This window comes from Falco cherrug, chromosome 14 (assembly GCF_023634085.1).
Source record: "Falco cherrug isolate bFalChe1 chromosome 14, bFalChe1.pri, whole genome shotgun sequence".
Taxonomy (NCBI): Eukaryota; Metazoa; Chordata; class Aves; order Falconiformes; family Falconidae; genus Falco; species Falco cherrug.
In genome coordinates this window covers 5,629,003-5,635,002 of record NC_073710.1, presented here as the reverse complement: position 1 = coordinate 5,635,002, position 6,000 = coordinate 5,629,003, and the positions used below count along the sequence as shown (strand labels likewise).

General features: G+C 33.9%; 1 protein-coding gene across 3 annotated transcripts in view; it reads left to right on the top strand.

The window, feature by feature from the left end:
- The first annotated feature begins 230 nt into the window (after positions 1-230).
- Positions 231-6,000, top strand: part of CHD9 (chromodomain helicase DNA binding protein 9) — a 91,518-nt gene continuing 85,748 nt past the window's right edge. For 2 of the 3 annotated variants that reach the window (XM_027813166.2, XM_055726331.1), the window contains exons 1-2: positions 231-336; positions 2,050-2,138. The gene's annotated coding sequence lies outside the window, so the exon portion shown is untranslated. Of the gene's footprint in view, positions 337-2,049; positions 2,139-2,471; positions 2,547-6,000 lie in introns of all 3 variants that reach the window. The other variant, XM_055726332.1, reaches the window with a different exon arrangement.

The following is a 6,000-nucleotide window of genomic DNA, read 5'->3' as shown; positions in this document are numbered from 1 at the left end:
TATATGTGTGTGTGTGTATATGTAATTAAAAGTTTACATGCAGTACAGCTTATTTGAGAATCTGTGGAGATAGGTCCCACTTTGCTGCTTAAGAAAGCTTTAAGTTCCCTTTGTGTAGATTTCTCTTTGGCACTTAGTATAATCAGTGATTCTTCTGCTGTCTGAAGTATTTCTTGTATTTTACATTTAGAATAATGTATTGTAGATCTGATGAATGTATATTTAGTTACATTTGTGTTTTTCTTCTTTTCAACATGGGATTTTTCAAACTATTAAGTACTCCGCAATTGTCTCCATATTGGAAGCTGTTCAAGCAAGTGGACACTGTCCTAAAGAGTAAGAAACGTATTTTTTCTCTTTACTTCGAGGATTCACGAAAATTCCAATTGAGGGAGGATCTTAAAGATCTTAAAATAGTACTTGTACTGTAAGGTAGTTACAGGTGAATTATGTTTTTTATTTTACTGCTGAACTCTTACAGCTAGGATAAGTTACCCAATTGCAAGTTTCTAATTTTTCTTTTTTTCAAATAAAAATAATTTTTGAATGCCTCAATTCAGTTAACATATATATTGTAAAACCTTTATGCTATAACTTTGTTTAGTCAACAAAGAACTTTTAAATTAACAGATGTTTAGCTATTGAAACATGTTAAAATGCTGCATAAAACCTGACAGTTAAATAATTTCAAACTTGATTCAAATTTTTAAATGCTAAGAGGACTTTTGCATGATGAGAGCTCTATTTGCTTCGTCAGAGTTCTAGTATAGAAAAAGAGAACAACTAGAGGATGTTTTCTGGTGTTTCTGATACCAAATTTGTATCGCTTCACATAGGTGGCACAGATGGAAGTATTAGCAACCTTTGCCTAAGTATGGGTTTGGGTACATGCTTATTGTTTATAAATTTCAGGAAAAAAATTCTGCACATTATTTAAGTGTTCTGTTAATGCAGAGACAGTTTAGCAACCTCGGAATAAATCTTGAAGTTACTGAATTACAAAAGGAGGATAAGTGGAGTATTTTCTGTGCTAAATTAGTACCAAATAAAATTTTTTTACTGGAACATTGCAGGCTTTTGATAGCTGTTATAAGCAATTGATATCTTTCACATATGTTAAAACATTGTCTCAAATATGTGTGGAGAAGTAAAATCTGCTTCTTAATGGAGTAATACATATTGTCTTATCTTTTAATCAAGATTAAAGGTTCAACTTTATTAATAGTCCTGCAAAGGTGTTCAAGAGTTTGTCACCAATAAACTGTACTTAGGGAGAGGGGAATGTGTATTTATGAGAATTGGAGGATGCTCTGTGCCATGAAAGGAATTATTATTTTTTTGAAAGGGTATTATTGTTTATGGAGGAACACATTGGTATAGAATGTAGGTTCATATGCAAACTTTCTCTGTCTTTTAATGTTAGAGGGTGTTTTTGTTTGCTTTGAGACTTTTACACACAGGCCCTGGAAATCTTTACTTTCATCCCTTGCACATTTTCCCTTAAACTGTGTAATGTTTTGAAGCCTCTTTCAGAAAGATTGAGACCCTCTTGCAGTTGAGCTCCTCTACCTAGTGTCAAGGCAAGGAGTAGGATAAAACTGTCATTCTAGAAAGGCAGTGTCAGTGCCTGTTGGCAAGTACATCTGTGTCACTATGTAATGGCATAGTGCTGTTAAAAGATAATGTGTACGGGGCTTTTTGTATTGACAGGTTTAAAACCTAACCTCAGAACCCTTTTTTTTAATTTTATTTTTTTTCCTTGTCATCATACAGTGTCTTAAAGTTGCCCTAAAACTTTTAGTGTTCTGGCACAGACTCTACCCTTCAACCTTAGAGGTTTGTAGGGCTGGGTTGTATTTCAGTTGTCCTACAAAGTGAGCTTAGCTATTTATCAGACATTTCTGAAATCATGGCTACTACTGATTGTGTATCCTGGTGTCCTTGTTTTTATACTATCTGTTAAATTTTTGAGTTCATAGAGTATTGTGTTTGAACGTATACTTCTGAGGTTGGTTTTTGTGTGACTTGTTTACCATGTTTCATTTTCAGATCTCTGATGATGAGGTATCCATCTGGATTTAAAGGCCATCTCTGAGCTGCTTAATTCTTCATTAAAGAGATGTGTTCTATATTCATGGGTAAGAATATTTTTTATCTCTGCTTAGAGCCTTTTCTTCAAATATTTTCTGATACGTTTTTAATTTAGAAGATTTCAGCAACTTATTTTTTTGTCTTACAGATTAAACAGATACTTTGTAAAAGTGTGGGGTTCTTTAGGTGCCTGTGCTAGCTCATTACTTTTGAGCTAGGCTAATTATTAAAGTTAGGAATTCATGTGTCTGAAGTGTCAGTGCTCTAACTAAATAATTCTAACTTGGTATTACAGATAGAGAAACAGCTTGGTGATATATAAGTAAATAATATAAAAATTCATATGTGATTTGAGATTCCTTTTCTGATGTATGCAACAGTTCTACAGGCTTTAATTGTGAATCTTGCTGTACATCTTTTCGAATTGAAGTTTTGGGAAAAAAAACTCTGTCCTGGTAAGCAATGAAAGGAATGGATCTGAATTTTGAACAATTAAAAAAATGTGGGTTTTTTCATGTTTGTCTATGATTAACTATGTTTAATCTGAAGAAAATTTGTGGTATTACACACCCCCACTTTAAGACAGTAGAAACAAAACAATTGCAAAAATCTCACTAGGTATGCAGGGTTTTTTCTAAATGCTTAGGTTTTTTTAATTTTTTAGATCTCTAAATAAAATGGCTCAAATTGCTTCATGCATTGCAGAATTTGTTTTCTCCAAATACTAAGCACTAATTGCTGAAATACCATTCTGAGACTTTATAAATTGACCTGGAGTTAAAAATGAATGTTAAAATGGATTTCCTAAGTCTATTAAGCAGCCCAAACATCTACTGTGGGGCTTTCCGATACCATGCTGCTTTACCCAGGGAGTTCTGTGATATACTTTCTCTTTGGTGTGTTTTTGCTCTGTTCAGCTTGAGCAAAGCTGTTGTCAGTGAAGGAAGCTGTCCCGTTCACAGTGAAGGCAAACATCATTGAGAACGGTTGAAATTTGTCTTTAGTTGTACTGGAAGATAGATTTTCTTTACAAGTGACGTGTCATTTGTCATGTTGATCGACTTGAACTTTAATGAATGACCGTAACAGTTGATAGTTACTGAATATTTTTTGATTCTGTAAAACTTTAGCATTTATTTTCCAGAGGCTACCTGCAAGAAAGCAGGAGAGGTGGTAGAAGGGAGCTTGTGCATGTCTGGGGAGTAGAGCGGAAACAGTTACATGAGGTGTTTGGTGCAAGCAAAACCAGTCTAGGTATGAGAACAGACTACGATGAATTATGGCGACAAACACACACAGTCCCATTTGCTCCAGTTCTGTGCTCTTACTCAGATCTGGAACTGTAGCTGTGGACTGGAACCTAGTCCTGAGAATTTAAGACTATCAGTTTCAAATCTTTCTTTTTCTAATCTTCAAATGAAAATGCAAAGTACTTGAGTTATCTTTTGAGTATTTACTATGATGTCTGTAAACTCTGTAGCAGAATAGAATTCTAAATGAAACCAGTATGTTGCGTGTACGATTTTAGTGAAGTGATGGCTCATAACTCAAAAATAATTATAAATGCCTACCAGTGAAAAGTAATTTTAAAATAAAATAATGTATATTTTATATATATATAATTGGATATGAGTATTTTTATTATTTAATGAAACAGGCTACCCAAACACGTTTTTTCCTAATTTCAGTGATACAGAGAAAATGCATCTTTTTCAATCCATATTTAGCTATAGACACCATGGCATTCTTGTGCAAAGACTTACTTATTCATTTCTGTCAGGAAATAGAAGAGTTCATCTCTACTAAATGTCTAAATGTTCTTTTTTTAATCTGTGTTTCTGGGATTTTGAGGAAATTGTGCTGTCCCTCTGTGCATTTCAAATTTAACATGTACATTGATCTTTAAATCTCTAATAGAATATCATTTATATTGGCACATCGGTGGGAAGTAACTTCTGTATTATTTAATTTACTGCAGCTTTTTGAACTCAGCCAAAGCTTTAGTATAATTAAATCTGATAAATAACGATAGTGGAATTGTCTTTTAATATAGAGGAGGGAATGTCTCTGTCATTTCCAAATATTGTGCGGAAGTGAACAGGTTTTTGAGTATGTTTTTTAGCATGCTGTGTTGTCTACCTTCTTTGACACAATGTTCCATCTGCTAATAGATGGGCAGATCATACAAAGCCACAAACCTGTCATGCTTGCATAGAACTTGGCAAATAGAATGATTTTCTTGTTTGAAAGCAAGTCTGTTATTCCTGGTGGCATTGCTTTCCTGAAAAAAACCCAAACCAAAACAAAAACCAGAAACACCACACACCCCACACAACCCCAAAAAACCCCAACCAAACCACAAACCCTAAACACTTTGCATGCATATAATGTCAAACTCTTCCCTAGTTACAACTGTGTTTACCCCTTGTATGTCCTTCACCTGTAGTCTGGATTTTTGCTATGTCATGCTTTTATGCATTCAGTTTTAATCCCTTCTGTCTACTGACTTGTCCCTCGCTACTTTCTGAGATAGCTTCTATTTGTTTGTCTGAGTAGCCATTGTTTCGACTTCTTTTGCGAAAAATGGCCATCAAAGTCACTGACTTCTCATCTATGCAACTGTCACGCATCAGTCTTGTGAAGCACCGATACTTAGTCTGTCAAAATACAGAAGCGTGGATATGATGGTAATGTGCTGAATCTTTACCTGATTTACTTGCTTATAACTAGAGTAGCTTGTTTTCTGTTGTCACTTCATCAAAAGTAATCAACAATGCAATTAATGAAATAAAACATATCAGTGGGTTTTATTATCTTGTCTTTTACTGGTATTCCCACTTTTTTTTTAAAAAAAAAAAAAAAAGCAAAATTTCATGTCTTTGTTCCATTCTGGTTTCTTATCTGTTCATTCTTGTTTGATGTATTCTGTAAAATAAATCTTCTATTCCTTTTGTCCTGGTCTTTAATTCTTGTACTATGCTCTTTATTTCTGTTCTTGGTTGTGTCTGTAACTACATCTTTTCTTCTTACAACTCAGATCTACTGCACTCTAACATAGTATAAAAGGGGATCATCTCTTTCAGACTTTCACACTGCCTGTTTCTTTTTCTTCTTTCTTTCTCACAAGAATATATGGTTGTTACTAAACTGTGATGGACAACCGACATGGAGAAAGCTTCGCTCCCCACCCCACTCTACCCTCTTGCAAGGAGTTGCATTAACCATGTTAACTTGAAACCTCAGTTTCCTAACCTGGTTCTGGTATTGATTCATGTGTGTTGCACACACACTTGAGGAAAGGAAGCAAACTGTGCTGAGTGTAGCCAATTTCATTTCTAAGTGGTTTTGAACTTGGTAAGTTTAATTTGAAAAAGATCTTAAAGTTTAAAAAAATTAAAATGTAGTACTAAGAGACAGCTGATTTTGCAGATTAAGATGAACAACTGTAGTTCATTGCTTTAAATTCTGTTTGTAATTTAAAAGATACTTTTAGACCATATCGAATACGACATTATTTGGTTTAAATCTTTAATTTAAAATAGGTCTCTTAATGTTAAGAACTAGTAGATTAAAGAAAGTGTAGGTGTTTAGTTTATTGAATAGTGACCAAACAGGCAAACCAAGAGCTGGGAGATGTTCTGTTATGATTCAAGCATGTTTGCAGAATAACTTCAGTACTTCTTGAAGAAAATGCTGTGCTTTGTTCAAGACAAACAGTTGGCAATCTGAAAAGATTTACTGTTTCAATTCTAGATGTTTTAGCATATCTGAATATGACAAACCTTGAAATGTGTTTGAGCTTAACTTGGCTGATACTGTTGATGTTTCCTGGTAATTAATTTTAGAAAACTTCATATTATTTTTTTAAAGAAATGGCTTTTTTTTCAGAATAGTGAGTCTGATACATGA